Source organism: Herpailurus yagouaroundi, unplaced genomic scaffold (genome assembly GCF_014898765.1).
Source record: "Herpailurus yagouaroundi ecotype Mexico unplaced genomic scaffold, PumYag 246, whole genome shotgun sequence".
Lineage (NCBI taxonomy): Eukaryota > Metazoa > Chordata > Mammalia > Carnivora > Felidae > Herpailurus > Herpailurus yagouaroundi.
The window spans coordinates 3,025,214-3,043,364 of NW_024412463.1; the positions used below are offsets into that span (position 1 = coordinate 3,025,214).

General features: G+C 41.5%; 2 long non-coding RNA genes across 3 annotated transcripts in view; one reads left to right on the forward strand and one right to left on the reverse strand.

The window, feature by feature from the left end:
- The window catches only part of LOC121020088 (uncharacterized), a 32,342-nt gene extending 17,628 nt beyond the window's left edge, over nucleotides 1–14,714 (forward strand). Inside the window, exon 2 of the long non-coding RNA XR_005785925.1 lies at nucleotides 13,954–14,714. This is a non-coding gene — a long non-coding RNA (uncharacterized LOC121020088). The remainder of the gene's footprint in view (nucleotides 1–13,953) is intronic.
- LOC121020087 (uncharacterized) lies at nucleotides 1,048–17,317 on the reverse strand. Of its 2 annotated transcripts, none has more exons than XR_005785924.1 (3): nucleotides 16,792–17,317; nucleotides 9,840–9,909; nucleotides 1,048–1,562 (listed from the first exon to the last, which is right to left on the reverse strand). It is a non-coding gene; the product is annotated as an uncharacterized LOC121020087 (long non-coding RNA). The 2 variants fall into 2 exon arrangements; XR_005785923.1 differs by lacking the exon at nucleotides 1,048–1,562 and adding an exon at nucleotides 6,270–7,883.
- Between the last annotated feature and the right edge of the window lie 834 nt (nucleotides 17,318–18,151).

Consider the following 18,151-nt stretch of genomic DNA (forward strand, 5'->3'; position numbering starts at 1 on the left):
ATGAACTGAATCTCTCTCTCTCCTTTTCCTGTTTTGTAATTATACTTAATTTAGAACTTTTACACAAATAATTTTCCATGCATGTATTTTCACAGTACTCTGTAAGCGGATTCTGTGAAAAGCCCTGTGGCGGTATGTGGGGTTTGTGGACAGAAATGGGGACCCTGGCGGGTTGAGGTTTAGCTCCCCGATGCCCCTACTGTAATATGGTCATATTGCAAACTTTCTTACTAGAAATTACAGGGCCCAACGTTCGGCATGATTTTCCTGAAGGCCTGGGAAACAGGAGACAGTGAGAGCTGTTCACGGTGGGCGTGTTTTGGGCAAACCGCTCCTCTCTCTCCTAGGCTAGGACTTGCCTCTGAGCAGTACCTCTTTCTCTTCCTTCTCCCTTCTTTTCTTCCACCCGCATTTCCCCTCTTAGAAGGCAGGCTTGGGACTCGGAGCCCAGCAAATGGAGGGGTGGGTCCTGTCCTTACTTAAATTTTTGATATGGGTTCATCATGGAATTTTTGCGTCAACTTTGATTTTAAAAAGTATTGCATTAAATATTATTTATCTTGATTAGTGAGCTCTTTGGTGCCACCTTAAATTTTCCACCTGCGGTGAATGCTTCCCTTGCCTCACCTTAATCCCCTGCCCTGCCCTGCCCTGAGCTCTTTTCTGAGAAACTAAAGGACTTGCCCCAAAGTCTTGATGGTCCCTGATAATTACTGGATCTGAGTAATGAGTATATGGGGCATCATACCATCTACGAATGTTTGTATTTTTCCAATAAAAAAATACAGCTTTACAAATACAATACACATACATGTATCTTCATATATAATAGAGAAAAGTTTGTTATATTTCTTGATATATATTATATGTAAATATAAGTATTAATAATAACATTTTTTCCTTATATTAAAATTCCACATTTACATCGTAAAAATTTGGAAAACAGTTGTCCAAGAACAATGAAAAAGATGAATGTTACTCTTAAATTCCACATTCAGAGGGTTACTGATAACATTTTTATGTATCTGTCTCATCTTTTGCTTGTGCGTGTGTGTGTGTGTGTGTGTGTGTGTGTGTGTGTGCGCGTGTCCGTCCATGAGACACATCAACCAGAGGCAGAGGAGGACATCAGTTGGAAAAGCCTATTAGCAGGGCGATTTATGACTTCAAAATTGGAGATCACTATTTTATAACATATGCAACTGACACCTTTCATTCTTGCTTTTACTGTATGATGTCATTAATCACTCATAAAAGGCTTACAAATAAGTGTTTGCGTCTAGTTCTGATCCCAAAAGGAATCCATGTTAATTTCAGAAAAATCCTATGTTGGTATGTGAATGTGTCCTACCAAATCATCACTACACTAGACATGCTATGTTGCATTATATACTTTTACGTAACAAGAAATCACAAATATTTTTCCGTGTCAGTGATATCCCATCATCTCTAACGGCTACCTGGCATTCCATCAGGTGAATACAGATTAGCGTGTCTGTTTGAGATCGCAGGCTGTGTCTTCTTGACTGCCTGGGTCCGTTCCCTGCTGTAGTTCTTACCAGCTGTGGATCGGGGACAAGTTATTGGAATGACTCGTGTCTCTGCCTCCTCAACCGTAAAGGTAGAAAGTTATAGTGCATACCTCGTGGGTTGTTAAGGAGAGTACGTGAACCAATGTCCATTAAGCCCTTGGAACAATGCTTAGCATACTGTAGGTAACCCAGAAAGGTTTAAAAATCAATTGGTTATCTAATCCTCTCTGACGAGATGTTTATGTTGTATCCCACTCTGTTATTTATTTATTTATTTATTTATTTATTTAATAACAGTCCCAAGGTCACCTTATTAATCTTAGAAACACTATTTTCAAAGACAAAACCTTCAATAAGCAATACATAAATATATTACTTGTATAATTTGAACTTAAAATATACAAAGCAGTTATGTGTTTTGTTTAGGGATGTACTCACATCCCTGGAACCCAGTCTTTTTTATTTTTATATATTTTTTATTTTAGAAAGAGAGAGGAAGTGTGAGTGGGGGAGAGGGGCAAAGGGAGGGAGAGAGAGAGAGAGACGGAGAGAGAGAGGGAGGAGAGGGAGAGAGAATCCTAAGCACACTTCATGCTTAGCGTGGAGCCTAACTTGGGGCTCAGTCCCAGGACCCTGGGAACATGACCTGAGCCAGAATTGAGAGTCAGACGTTTAACTAACCGAGTCACCCAGACACCCCCCCTCCCCCCGTTTTTTAAAGTAGTGCTGTGAGCATCATCTTTTTCTTAGGTGAAATTCTTGGAAGTGGAAATACTGGACGAAAGAACACAGATGTTTGTAAAGCTCATGATATACAATACAGAAGTGCTCTCTAGAAAGGTTGTGTGAACTTCTGTTCCTGCCATCAGCTGAAATATTTTCAGTACCCTTTTTGCCAAGTTAGATAGTAGTATTATTGTCATTATTATCTTACATTTCTTTCACTAGATATTTGTCTTTTCCCTTTCCTAGTCCCTGGTACACACGCCTATTTTAGTATGATCCCCCTGAATCTCATGTAAATGACATTTTTTTCACGCATTACTGAACGAGTGTTTAGATGAAGTGAGTATTGTTTAAAGTGGTAGTGTCTTTTGTTTAAGTAACTCAGGTAAGAGTGAATGTTCTTTCCCTCCTGTCCTGCTCACTGCAATAGCCATGAACACGTTGTTTGGTATTCTTCTGGACCCTTTAAATAATCATTTAAAAATAATACGATGGCTGATATGTTCTTGTTGTAAAAATGCAAACAATATTCAAATGTATCTATGAGTTCTTATTCCTGGAGGACATCTTAGTATTCTCATTAGTATTCTCTGAATGCAGAATGCTTTTTATGTTTACCACTAGGACATGGATATGTCCACACGGGTATATGCTGATCTGTTCGATTTTTCAAAATGTCTGCAAAGCACTCTCTGTCCTGCTTATCTGACTCTAGTCAAAATTGATTAGCTATTCCCTATTGATGGACGATTGTCTCCAATTTGTTAATACTGTAGTTTGGTATATTCAACACCTTTTTACCTATATTTTTGCTTGTTTGTATGTGGATAAATAGCTCAATGTCCAGTTGTTGGGGTGATTTGTTTAAAAATACTAATGCAGTCAGTAAACAAAGCCAGATAAAGTTAAGATTTGAGACAATACAGTTGTAATCTCTCTTCTTCCCCCAGTGTTGACTGAGGTATTCCAGCATAAATAATAAATGTGCTTAATTAAAAATGAAAATTAACCAAGCAAAAGAAGCCCGGCTTCAGTTTTAAATTCTTATTTACAAACATTAATTGTGTCTTGTTTTTTTTTTTTTTCCTGCCTTCACTGTGAACTTTAATTTTTAACTGTAACCCAAACCACCTTTAAAACAAATCATTTATTCCAAAGGTTTGCGATGTCATAATTGCCTGGTTATTTGGATGATGGATGTGTCATATCTGAAAACAAACTAGTTATCTTGCAAAATTTATTTCAACATGCATTATCCGAACCACCAAAGATGGGAACACTGCATGGATAAATATGATAAAAACCATGATGGATTTAGAAGCCTGATGCTCAGGTTTGGTATTTCGTCATTTTTATTATATTGTTGGGTCAAAAATGTAGAAGGCCAGCAAAGGAACCGTTAATGTGCCTTTTGGAGTTTTTTTTTTTTTTTTTTTCTTCCTTGACTGGGAAGCAGGTAATTCTAGCCTAGAAGTGCTCAAATGCTTTACAAGTAATAGGAACCAAGTGGGAAAAGCATGTTTTATATTTTCATGCTGACATCCTCATAGAAAAAAAAAAAATTAAAGATTCAGAACACTTGGCTGTGATTCAGTACCTAAACACTTCCTGGTGTTTTTCAGAATTCCCTAGAGACCCATAAATGCTTCTGTGCTAGAGGTACCATTGTTGCCTCACACTTGGGACAGTTTATCAAACTAACTAGCTCAAGAGTGATGCTATTTCGGGTTCAGCTCCACCAGGGAGGGACGGAGAGAAAACAAAGCCAAAATTCAGACAGGAGCGTAATCCTAAGGGCCAACGTGACAAAAAATTTATTAACTCATACGCACCAAATCTTACCCAGAGTAATACTCTCGGTGGAGATTTGACTCTACAAATCTTATGCCATTTCCTCAAGTCAAAGCCTTTATGGATGAAGCAGTGGTTTTTACCCTGGGTGATGTTTATGGGTCGTGACTTAAAAAAAAAAAAAAAAAAAAAAAAGTACTGTGTGGCTTTCTCCAGGAACAGAATATTTGCAAATAGCTGGGGAAGAGGTAGAATGTGTTTTTCTCTTGTTAGGCACCTAATGCTTCGTTTCTAAATTAACAGAAGGGGGAGGAGGTTCTAAAATTCATTTAGAGAGACTTTTCCTTTCCTTTGGGATTTGGGTGATGGGTAAGACTGGGGGGAAATGGTGAGTTTCTGTGTCAACTTGTATTGGGACGTGAGCTACTCCTGGGATGCCTGGGGGGTTCAGTCGGTTGACTGTCTGACTTCAGCTCAGGTCATGATCTCACGGTTGGTGGGTTCAAGCCCCAGGTCGGGCTCTGTGCTGATGGTGTGGAAAGACTGGAGCCTGCTTTGGATTCTGTGTCTCCCTCTCGCTCTGTCCCTCCCTCGCTCAGACTCTGTCTCTCTCTCTCAAAAAGAAACATTAAAAACATTTAAAAACAAGTTCAAAAAAGATCATGAGATAATACATAATGAGAAAAGAAAATGGAGCTTATATAAATGTGTATTTTTTTTTAAAAATATTTTTATTATTTTTGAGACAGAGAGAGACAGGGCATGAGCAGGGGAGGGGCAGAGAGAGAGGCACACAGAATCCGAAGCAGGCTGCAGACTCTGAGCTGTCAGCACAGAGCCCTATGCGGGGCTCGAACTCACAAACCATGAGATCATGACCTGGGCTGAAGTCGGACACTTAACCAACTGAGCCACCCAGGCGCCCCTAGGAATGTGTATTTCTTAAAAGCTTTGTTACCTATGCTTTTCTAGGTGAAATCAGACACGTGTAGGACGCACTTGTATTGATGGTAACCTAGCATGTGATCTGAACTGGTAAGGCCATCTTACCCGCTTGCCTCACGCAATGCTGAATCATTTTCAAATTCAACGGGTGTTGGAATGGACTCTTCACATATTATCGATCAAACCTGAAAACATTTTCTCACAGGTGACTTACTCCAGTTTGGTTTTACTATTCCCAACATAACCCAATTTGAATTTTTGAGTTGTAAAATGGTTACGTTAGCGTTACAAATTTGGGTTCTTTTTTCTTTGTTTTCATGTTGTCTCTTCTCCCCGCCCTCTTCCTCCCCACCCCTGTCCTTTGTCAGCAACTTCACAGAAGCAAGAGGCCTTCTGTATTAATTATATTATCTGCTTCTTTTTGAAACTTTTCTTTGGGGCACATTTTCCACATATAATTAGAATGAGGCATGAAGCGATTTTAATTAGTCCTATACTGTTTTCTTGTTTTACGGTAGGAAAACCAAAGCAGCACAAACAAATGAAATCTGCTGATATTTCTTACCCTTTAGATCTGTGCCCAAGAGAAGACATTTTTCCTGGAATGGCATTAAAAAAAAAGAAAGAAAGAAAGAAAGAAAGAAAGAAAGAAAGAAAGAAAGTCAAGTATAATGTATGTAACTCTTGTGTTCTTGGTTACATTTTTTTTTTTAAACCTTAAGACATTATTATTTACATTGATGTTTGAAGTCTTTCCTCTTGAGGAACTACCTATTACTTTTTTCATAACGGCCTAGGCTTCAACAGTAATATTTTGTGAATGATGATGGCAAAATTTATGTTCTTGGAACTTCAGACTGTGATTTATTCTATTTTGAACCTGAACAGGAACGATTCTTTCCCAACGGAATGGCCATGCCTCACATTTACCCTAGCCACACCATCAACGAATTTTGCCTTAAAAAACCATGGTTGCCTGATCATGTTTTTATCATCAGTAATTTCATCTGAGTCACGAAGCCCACGGATTTCCTCACGCTCCGCATACACTTATTTATTTACCTTTTTGCTTGATACTTTGGGGAAGAAGAATTTGGATTTAGGATAAACTTAAAGCCTAGGTGTGCAATGAAGTGTGTGTGTGTGTGTGTGTGTGTGTGTGTGTGTATAGCATATATATATAGCATATATATATATAGCATATATATATAGCATAAATATATGTATATATAGCATATATATATATAGCATATATATATAGCATATATTTATGTATATATGGATAATGCTGGAAACGCAGTGCGAAAAAGGCCTTCAGGGAAGCAAACGCTCACGTGAAATGTGTAGAGCAGGGCTTCTTGCTAAAAAGGGAGAAAAATGGGAACATTACCACTATTTTACATTCCCGTGACCTTTTATGTCATAGCCCACATTTGTCTCCCTTTTTCACCCCTCAGCTGTCCCCTTCCCCCTGCTCTCACTGTATCCTGCTTTCTTTTTTTAGATGATCTTTCCTCCCTGAGCACGGTCAGAGTAGTCTCACTTCCCACTACGGAGGCCACGGAGGTCCCTTCCCGGAACTACTTATTCCCGCGCAGCCAACGCTGGGCACGTGACCTAAGGCCCGCCAATCAGACTCTCTCTCCCAGGACTTTGCACGGTGGCCGTGACTCAGAGATGGTCCAAGGACAGCGGTCCCTCAGAGGTGTGCTGCGTTAGGTCCTGCCCCGTTCCTGATTTTTGTTCACGTCTGATTTTGCAGCCTTCCCATAAATTCTGGAGGCTTCTGAATATCCTTCTGGTGAATTTCCTTTCTGCCTTTGCTAGCCAAACGAGAGTGGCCGAACACTTTCTGCTTTTGCCACCAGAGAATCATAAGATGCTACGGCATGCGTCTCTCGTCGCCCAGGTTGGAGTGGTGAGCGGGGATCCCCAACCCCTTTTTATATATTGGGAACCGTGGGTTCAGAGAGGTTGAATGACTTCATGGCCCAAATCTCACAGCGAATAAATGACAGAGCCGTGATCTGTTCTCACAGCTTTTACCTCTGCTTTGGAGGCACATCTTCAAAGGTAATTTCGATTTCCTTTAGTGGCAAAAAGCTTGACTTCAGTAGCAAACGGCCTCATGTTTGCATCTCGGCCAATGGCCTGAACGTTGAGCTTCATGAATGGGGAGATAGTAGTATCTATGAATTGGGGTAATAATACCTATGAACGGGGACAGTAATGCCTACTCCAAAGGACTGTTGTGAGGACCATGTAAGGTGATGATCTCGGAAAGCATGTAGTGTAGGGCTTGGCATGCAGTACGTGCTCAGTAAGCGTAATTCGAAATGAGTAGCCACAACATTGAAATTCAAGCTCTCTAGATAACTGTATGGGCAAGTCTAATAGAAATAAAGTTCCTTAGTAATGGAATGGCTGGTAAGACGGAGAAGAACCCTCAGAACAACAGCCCACGCTGGGTTTAACCAGGATGTATGATCAGGTGGCTGGGCCTTTCCTATACTGGGTGCCTGCTTCCCCTGACCCCTTTGGAGCCACAGGGGGTACTCACGTCCCCTCCTTACTGGGGAGGGGGGGGAGACCAAGGGCGATTTGGCACAGCTGTTCCCCCTGAAGATTTTTTGCAAGACTTTGTTGAGTCAGGACCTTGAGCGATCAGATTTATTGCATGTAAAGAATATGAGGCAACGGGATGGGGTGGACGGAGCTGAGGTCTCGGAATTTGAATCCCGAATCCTCCCCTTTCTGGCTCTGTGACTTTAGACCAGCGGCTTAAACTTCTGAGCGACAATTTTCTCTAGTGCCTGGGTTTGTGGGTGTCCAGCTTCCCCTTCAATACTTTTGTGAGTCTCTGGGAGACTTTGATCCAGATACCATCTGCTGGAAGAGGAGTAAGGAGAAGTCTTGAAAAATGAAGTCTACTCAAAAGGTTGTTTCAAATGGGAGGAGATGATCTTCAAGCTAGAAGAGATTGTGATACCTTAATGGATGAGTCTGTTTACTTTTTCCCTACTGCGGGCTCCAGACTTGGGCTGTCCAGGGGAACCATCTGTGATGATGTACATGGCCTATGTCTGCACTGTCCAAGATGGTACCCACTAGCTACGCGGGCTGTGGGGTGCTTGAAATGTGAATTAGTGTGACCCAGAAAGTGAATTTGTAATTTTACTTGAATTCAGTTAAGTACAATGAAATCGATATAGTCACATGTGGCTCATGGCTATTGTGTTGGAAAACTAAGTTCTAGAGGAAAAAAAAGGCAGTGCTAGAGTTTCAATCAGTGATCCTGAAACGTTTGGCTGTGACTTTATTTTTGAGCTTCTGGTGGAAGGGCGTACATTCAGACATGGACCATGAGCCTGGACAGAAATGGTGAACAGAGAAGGATGGAAGGCAGTCCCCAGAAGCAAGAAACGGAGGGCCATGGGAAATGATCATTAGGGTCTGCTATGGACTGAAGGTTTGTATCCTTCTACAGTTGACGTATTGAAACCCTCATCCTCAATGTGATGCTATTTGGAGATGGTGGCTTTGGGAGGTCATTAGGTCATGATGGTGGCTTTGGGAGCTCTCAGGATGGGATTAGCACCCTTCTAAGAAAAGACAGGAGAGACCTTGCTTCTCTTCTCTCTCTTAGCCATGTGAGGACACGCAGAGAAGGTAGCAAGCCAGGAAGCGGGTTCTTACCAGACACCGGATCTCCCGGCATCTTGACCTTGGATTTCACGTCCTCCAAAATGGTGAGAGATAAATGTTTCTGGTTTAAGCCCCCCAGCCTATGGTAATTTGTGAGGGGAGCCCGGATGGACTAAATCAGAATTCCTTCCTGGGTTGTTAAGTTTTTTATTTTTTATTGTTATTTATTTTTTTGAGGGGTTTGATGTTTATTCCTTTATTTTTATTTTTTTAAATATAATTTGTTGTCAAGTTGGCTAACCTACAGTGTATACAGTATGCTCTCGGTTTTGGTAATAATTTTTTTAAAGAGCCAAACCTCTTTGCAGAGAGGAAGTTGATCTTCGAGAGCAGGTCAGGGAAACACCCAGGAGAACCCAACATTTAGCCAGAAGAGAGGGAAACCTACTGTTTTAAACCAAGAGTGGCTGGATTTAAGTCAGAAAGGACTGAAATGCCATAGTTAGCTAGTTTTAAGTTTTTTTTTTTAATTTTTTTTTCAACGTTTATTTATTTTTGGGACAGAGAGAGACAGAGCATGAACGGGGGAGGGTCAGAGAGAGAGGGAGACACAGAATCGGAAACAGGCTCCAGGCTCCGAGCCATCAGCCCAGAGCCCGACGCGGGGCTCGAACTCACGGACCGCGAGATCGTGACCCGGCTGAAGTCGGACGCTTAACCGACTGCGCCACCCAGGCGCCCCAGCTAGTTTTAAGTTTTATTTCTGCAAGCCTTCCTCATCTGCCTGCCGGATTGACTCAGGGGTTGGAGAGTAGGACCCAAATCCATTGCAGAAAATAAGGGTACATTTCCCCTGCACATTCGAACATAACGTGCTAAATATATTTTTTACCTTGTTTACGATAATTGCGTATTTGTTTGTTTAATTATTCAATTAGTGTCTATCTTGCCCTCTTGACTGTAAGCCACCCCCCCCCCCAAGGGCAGGGGTCGTGTTTGCTTTCCTCACCTGTTGGATGAAGCGCAATTCTCTGCCTGTTCAGTGGCCCACACCCCGCAGCACACAGCAAGTTAATATTTCTGTCCCCATGTAGTAAGAGCCTTCTAAATACAGTAGCCACAATGTGTTTCCAGTCCCTGCCGCCTAACAGAGACTGTTGGATCCATTTATCTGCTGTCCCGACTAATAGGAATTCTTACCTTTAATAAGTTCAGCGGAATGAGCAGGACAGTTGGTTAGATCTCTAGCCAATTAAATCATGGAGTTTACCTAAAAATGAGAAAAACATATGATTTCTAGTATGGTCTGTATAGCTCGGTTTCTCCAAACTTCTACAAGACTTTGCCATGGATATGCAACCTGTGAACTATTTTTTAATTATTTTTGCTAAATGAACTCATTTAAGTAAAGTGTTTTAGTAAAGTATTTTAGTAAAAATACCCAAAGGCCCTAGCATCCCCTTTGATTTGAATGTCTATAAAAGTACAGATTTGCTGTGTTAAAGTTCCCTGAATACACAGTAAAGTAAATGTATCCCTAGTGGAGTGTGGAATCAGCCTTTATGTCCCTTGAGTATGTAGCAGAGTTTGGGGACACCCCAGCTGCTTCAGTATTGAAGTGATGTTTTATAGATTGCCCCTGTTTGTGGCACGTGGGTGGTCAGGGGCTCTGTACTCAGAACTCTGTGGCCCCCTCCACAGAGGAAAGATGGTAGCCGGCTCGGGGGGCCAACTGGTCCCACTTGGCTCAAGGCTTTTCACCGCAAGTCCCAACTCCTGGGAACCCCCTCAGTTCTTGGCAAACCAAAATGATTGGTCACCATCCAGCTGGCATACTGATGACTTCAAGCCACCATCTTTTAGTGTATTTTTATTTTTTTATTTTTCAATTTTTTACTTATTTATTTTTTAAAGTTTATTTTTGAGAGAGACAGAGAGTGCAAGAGAGAGAGGGGCAGAGAGAGAGAGGTGAAGGGAGGGAGGGAGAGAGACAGAGAGAGAGAGAGAGAGAGAGAGAGAGAGAGAGAGAGAGAGAATGAATCTGGAGCTGTCAACAAAGACCCAGGAACCCAGGAACCATGAGATCATGACTTGAGCTGAAATCAAGAGTCAGATGCTTAACTGACTGAGTCACCCAGATGCCTCTTAATTTTTATTTTTAAGAGAGAAAGTGTGAGCAGGAGAGGGGCAGAGAGAGAGAGAGAGAGAGAGGGGACAGAGGATCCACAGCGGGCTCTGTGCTGAGAGCAGTGAGCCTGATGCAGGGCTTGAACTCATGATCTCTCTAGATCTCTCTAGATCTAGATCTCTCTAGATCATGGTCTGAGCCGAAGGCGGACACTCCACTGACTGAGCCACCCTGGCACCCCTAGTGGAGGGCACTGCGATGGAAACACCTGAGGGCCCAGGGCGGGCACCAACCAGGTTTACAATAGCCCCGGGCAACACGCTGACCCTTCTTGAGTTTTGTTTTCTCCAATCATGTGAGAAGCTGGGGGTCAGTGAAGGCTTCCTAAACTGTGACTTTGGACCACTTAGCACTATGGGAGGTGACTCTGGTGCCATGCTAGTTTCAAATGACGCTGAATCACAGTCAGATTCCTGACTCTTGTCCCGTCCTTCTGGAAACACGGACAAGAATGGCTCCATTGGGTGCTACTTTCTCCTGAACACCTGCAACCTTTCCTTTTCAGACAACACTAAGCAGGCTTCAGCCTCAGCACAAACCCCCGTTTCTAGAATGTAATCACACTGTTTTCTTTGAATTGTATTTATTTGTGTCATTACATGTGATCTTGAGCTTCCTTTCAACAACAGTCAAGCTCGTCAAAGACAAACATTAAGTAAAAGACAGATGGGATGTTAATGTGGTGAGAGTGAAGGGGAGACGTTGCGTAAGATGACCCCTAAACTCTCTTCCGCTTCCAAAGTTCATTGTTTCTGTGTTTCTTTGAGAACCTTGTTGTTTTCATGAAATTCCTCTTGTCGACCTTTCTGGATTCTTAAACTGCTCGGTGTGTTGGGGTGTTAGAGTCTTTCCCTTTTCCCTGGACTGGTGTGTGCCAAATCAGGAGGAAATATGATCAATGGTTGTAGAAAGGTCGCCTGTCCGGGCCACTTTTCTGAAACGGGCTGTGGCAGGTTTCCTCAGCTCCTTTCTGTTCTGCCTTGAGAGGGATTTTAACTCGGCGTTTATCCCTGTCTGCGTCAGACCACAGGGAGGCGTTAGCAGATTTGGTGCTGAGGCCAAAGAAGTTTTTAAAAGGGACAGAGGTGTCCCCATCTCGTCCTCATTTGAAGTCGTGTTTGCATTCAAAGATTCCGAGACAAAGAAGGGCGTTTTGATAAGAAAAAGTGATGGTGGTCTCAAGCCTTGATGTGCTGTGGGAAGGAAAAGCGATTTTCAAGACTAACCGACTGCGTTTAACTTAATAGTTGAAAAGAAGAAATATAAAAGAATGCAGTGGCTTTAACCAAGAATGCTGTGACTCGAAGCAATATCATCTAAGCAGGGTCTATTTTATGCATAGCAACTCTGAGATGCAGCATGTTCTGGAAATAGGTCAAACTGAGTATTTTGTATAAACACTGTCTCCCACTAGAGGGCGCTCTTTAGTTGTCTATTTAACACTGTCTTCCTTTTTTGCAAAAATAATAAAAAAATGACTATAGGGCTATGAATTCTGATACAATTCTTGTTGAGCATGTTATGAAATTTTCTCCCAGACATTGTTTTATTTTCAGCTTATATGTGTGAAATTCCACTTTGAGAGGTATAACATGATTCTGAGTCTTTCAATATATATAAAATCCCCACGGTATTATGGTACAATAGAAGCAAAAGACATAAGTTTAAATTATTGTAATCCCATAGGTCTTTTGACTATTGTTTCTCTATATATGTTACTGCACAAAGGAAATTTATTGTTAATATTAATACCTTCTGCTTAGATCTTTCGTGAAAAGACAAAGGGAGGCAGTGTGGCCTAGGTGGGGGATTCTGCTGGGTTTTCCAGAGTGGTTTTTGTTATCTGAAACAATTTCCAGGACATTCTTTTAATTTGCGTTTTTAGGATTTCAGTCCGTTAAGATTGTATTGTCTTAGATCCATGAAAATCACGGCCTACTTTTCTCTGATTCCATTCTTCCAGATTCTTTACCTTTCTTGTTAGGTTTGAGCTTCTCATACCATACTGTATGAAAGGCTGGTGTTCTGGAAATGACTGTATGCCACCCTTAAAAATAAATGACGACTTGCCCCTCTGTTTTCAGAAAAGAAAAAATAAGTCAATCAATAGGAGTTTCTCGATTTATTTCACTGCATTACGTCTTCCTTAAACTGCTGCAGTTTAAGGCTACAGTTTAATAAGATATCGACATACAGCAGACATGCAAAATTTCGTTATTTAAAGTTTCATAAATTGATTTCCATGGTGTTCCACAAAAGACTTCATCTAAACACGTTTGTGAATTCTAATGTGACCCTGATGCTTTTTAAAAAAGCTTATAATTTCACGTATAGCTTAGGAACATACACTTTGATAAAAATTCAAACAATAAACATTTCATTTTACTTACAGCATAGTAGTAAACATTATAGTCCCTCTTTATCCCTTCCAGAAATTCCTCTTCCTTCTCCAGAGGTAATCCCTGTTCACATGTAAACGTGTATCCTTCAGACACTTCCTGTGTATGTGTGAAGTTTAAAAAGAAACTGCTAGTGGGGTATCTGGATGGCTCAGTCCATCGAGCGTCTGACTCTTGGTTTCTGCTGAAGTCATGACCCCAGGGTCATGGGATCGAGCCCCGAGTCGGGCTCTGCACTGAACGTGGCGCCTGCTTAAGATTCTCTCTCTCCCTCTGCCCTTCCCTCGCTCATGCTCTCTTTCTCAAATAAAAAATAAACAAATAAGAAAATAAAAAGAAACTGTTGGTTTTTATTACTTTCATCTAATGGAATCATACCCTATGTGCTGATACATTGCCTTTTCTAGTTTGCAGTTCGTTTGGCGATCTTTCTCTCTCAACACCTTTAGATCTGTCTAGCTCATTCTTTGCAACCACTGGATAATATTCCATGGTCTATATGGATGTCTTTTCACTTATTTACCCAGAGAATGAGGTTGTACGCAATTTTTAAAGCATTTCAGACAACCTTGCAGAAGACATCTCTGCTTACATACCCTTGGTGCCCGTGTGCGTGGGCCTGTAGAATGGGTCTCTAGGGAGTCTGCGGCTCACGCGGGAAGTTTGCATTTTTTTGTTGTCAGCATTTCTACTGTCAGAATGGTATTCTCCCACTTCTCACCCCCAGGAATCGCCTAATAAAACTCTGATCTGGAAAAGGGTCACAGATGTTTCTGCGAGGATCCCCTGAAGCTCGTGAGAATGTGGCCTCCAGGTGTGGATTTCATGAAAAATGTCGGCCTCCAGTTCCTCGAGGATGTGCCAACTCCACACCGATTTAATTTCTTAGAGATAAGTGGCATTTGAGACCATTCTTCTGATAAGGTAAACTTCCCTTGATTAAAGAAAAAGGGAGGGTTCAACTCTGTGAACATGGGTTGAGTACCTAATCTGTGTAAGCGACTGTACCAGTCATGGCTTGAAATAAAGTAAGTTAAATAGAGTCTGTGCCCACAAGGACGGATGGCAATAGCAGGGCAGGAAAAGCAAGACACTAATGAAATCTAATCCCACGTGAGACAAGTGAGGGACAGTGGAGCCAGCCATTTTGTGTTGTGGGGGGAGGGGAAGACAGAGAGAGAGAGAGAGAGAGAGAGCGCGCGCGAGCATCCGGCTTGGAAGAGAAGCAAAGGCTCCTGAAGGATGTGGCGTCCCTGATGGGTCTTGAGAGATGGGAGACCTTCCACCAGTGATGATGAAGGGAGCGAAGGGTAGGTGGGGTGGACAGAAGAGGGTGAACTATTATTTAAAAATGAAATGCATACAGACTGGCTCAGTCAGTAGAGCACGTGACTCTTGACCTCAAGGTTGTGAGTTCAAGCCCCAAGTTTGGTGTAGACATTGCTTAAACACAAAACCTTAAAAAAAAAAAAAAAAAAGAAATGCATACATATAGGAGAAAAACTTAAAAACACAGACCACTTAAAAAAAATCCCATTAATTTGACCTCCCAAAGGCAACCAGTGCTATAAGTGTGACATATTTCTTTTGGGTATTTTTTTTTCCAATGCATATTTTGTAACGGAGGGTCCACTTGGTCCCTCTTGGGGAGTTTTTAGTATGCTTGGCTCAACTGATAAGAGCGGGTGTAAAAGCCCCTCCCTGCCACCCTTGAGAGCTATCTGGGAGGGGCCCGACTGCCTGTTAAAAGGAGCTCTAGTTGCTAACACTATAAAATTACACCCTCCTTCCCCAAGCTCCCTTCTTGGGACACACGACTGGCTGGTCACCATTTCCGGGAGGCACCATCCAGCGTAGCAAAGGCAAAGTCAAACAAGCTGAAGGTACCGATCAAAACATGTTCACATCCTTCTATACTTGTCAAGACATCAATCAACACCATTAGGCGATTTTTCTCCATGGGGCTCTATCACTGCAGCACAGGAAAAGTAGTAAGGGGATGGTTGGAGGAGTTTCAGGTTAAGGAAGATGTTTCTATTCGTTCACTAAGCAAACTTTTTTTTTTTTTTTTTTTAAGCCCCAGAAAGAGATCATGTCTGTTTTAAGATGTTTGTCTTCCATCCTGGAGAAAGTCATTCTTCTTAGAAGAATGGGCCAAGTGTCTCCTTCTAAATCTAGCAAGAAAGAAGCAGAAGGCAAGTTGAGGTTTTTCTTATCAAAGACAGTTCGAAACTGCCAATTCTGTGATGTGTCTTAAGCATAATTTTTAATGGGGTATGGCCCGGACCAGCAGGGTTTTGACAGGCAGAAGAGAGAGAGCGTTCCAGAAAGAGGCATCAGGGTATGTGAAAATGGGATAACAGGTGTACTGGGGAATGAGGAGGGACTCAGTTGCCTGATTCGGATGGAACAGGTGAACATTTCTGAAGATCCGAAGGTACCTTTGGAACCCACATGGAATCCACTCTGGTGAGTAAAGTGGGACCTCCATCCAGCTGCAGGGGCTTAAGGACAGTGTCCAGAGAGCACACAGCGACGCAGGTGGTATAAGCTTCAGGGTCAGGAGGGGGACCCGGTTGGTCCCTCAGGACCATTCTGCAGCGCTCCCATGGGCATTCTTTCTGGCCAAGCTGCCTCTGAGTCTGGTTCTCTGTCCCTTGTGAAGATTCTCTGACCACAAAGTCTCCTTTATCAAATTCTTTTTTCTACCCAGAATAGCGCGAGATAGTTTCTGTCGCAAGGCCAAGTCCTGATTGTAGGATGAGTACATTTGAGGAAAAGTGGGAGGAGAGGCGGGGTGGGGTGTTTATGATGTCATCTGACATGGGACACGCGTCAATCAGAGCACTGGCTGTGATAATACAGTCTCATTTCTCAGACAATTCGTAAAAGAATATATTAAGCATCTGAAGAATGATGTAGCTTCAGTAATAACAAAATTGCAAATAAAATCAGCGTGATGGAAGAGGGTGAAAAGGAAATGCTCCGTGCTGATAAAGATGTGAGGGCATGGACGTTTGTGGTTCCGTGACATAGACTTTCTAGAATAAAATCTGGCATTAAGTGCGTGTGTGTGTATAAAAATCACTATATATAAAAATTATATATAAATGTATATTATATATAAATTATGTAAATAAATATAATATATATAAATTACTATATATAAAATATAAATTATATAAATAATATATAAATTACTATATATAAATTGTATATAAATTATATAAAGAAATATATGTTATATATAAATTACTATACAAACTATATGTATAAATATATAATATATAAAAATTACTATATATAAATTATATAAATATATAATATATAAAAATTACTATATATAAATGATATAAATATATAATATATAAAAATTACTATATATAAATTATATAAATAAATATATAATATATAAAAATTATATATACAATTATGTATAAATTATATAAATAAATAAATATATATAAATTACTATAAATCTAGTAATCATATATGTAGTATATCTATATAGTAATTTTATGGATCCATGTGCCGTGCTCTAACAGTTTCACATCTAGGAATTTACCTGGGGAGATAATCGGATAGGCAGAAAGTCAGACAGATGGAGACGAAAACATCAGCTTTGTTGCTGATGAAACCTTGGAAGATGGAGCTTAGAAGCGCATCTCCCTGGACCCAGCGCCCCCCCAGGGAAAAGTTACGCTTCTCAGAGACCGCTGCGTCGGACACTGCGTGGTTCTGGGGCAGAGAAGAAAGGGGGCAAATTGCAAGCAGCCTGTTGGCACGTTCCTCACTCATCTGAGCAACGTGGACCCATAGCTTCCGCCCGTGCATCAGTGAACTCCCTCCCCTGTGGGGAGTGGGAGCCCGAGTGTTACTGTGATAGTGGTTCCTCCACAGGGAAACACGGCAAGGGGACCCTAAGTGTTCCCTGCCCCTAACACTATCACGCGATTCCCTTTTTGTCTTAAAAATGTGTGTCGGCTTGCGGAAATAGATGTAAAAACAAGCTCGAGATAGAGGCGTGAGAAGTAGTTTTTCCCTGTAGGTCGAGACTATGAGAGAGATGTTCGGTTTTTCTTTATTGTGTGACTTTCAAAAACGAACAAGAAGTGTTTTCCGTGAGACACAAACCGGAAATATGTTTCTATGAGGAAATGAGGTTTCTGTTCCTAGTGTGTGTAATTCATACTTTATGTAAATGACATTTAATCACGCAGCAAGTGTCTTTCCTCTTTCGCTTAAACACTGACGATCAATAGACACGGTTTCTGTGATGGAGTAATTACTGAGATTCCTCACGCGTTCCCTGTGTCCTTTCGACGTTCCGATGTGAACCGAGTGCCTCTCTGCTCTCCCTTAGATCCCCTTTCCCAACCCGGTTTATTAAAACCCATTTCTCATGTTTTCATTGTACCTTGAGTGAGAAGTCATTCTCGGCACGTTAATTTACTGGCAGACGCATGAGTTGCAGGTAGGTATCAGGACTGAAAAATAAAGCTGTTTACAAATAATTATCCTTTGGGGGGGACCTGAAGGCAGTAAATCTGAAATCTGGTGAACCTGAATCCTGGATTTTGCTGGAGTAAGGGCTATTTCAGAGGCACTTCAGCTCCATTAAAATAAAAACTAGAAAAAAAAGAAAAGAAAAGAAGGCAAGTGTTGCCTTAAGAAGATTACTGGTCTCTTTCACTTACCTTTCTATTTTTCCCCTGTTGAATCACTTTGCGTTTAGGACTAAAACCAAACCGATTTAAACCCATACCTGAACCATCAGCGAGCTTCAGGACATAAGGACAAAGAGGGCCGTATCTTTCGTTTTCAGAATTTCAGCATCCAGACCTGCTCCTTCTACCTCAGTGCCAGCTGTCGAGGTCCTTCCTACCTTGTCACGAGCACATGGAAGACAGGGCTAGTGGTTCATC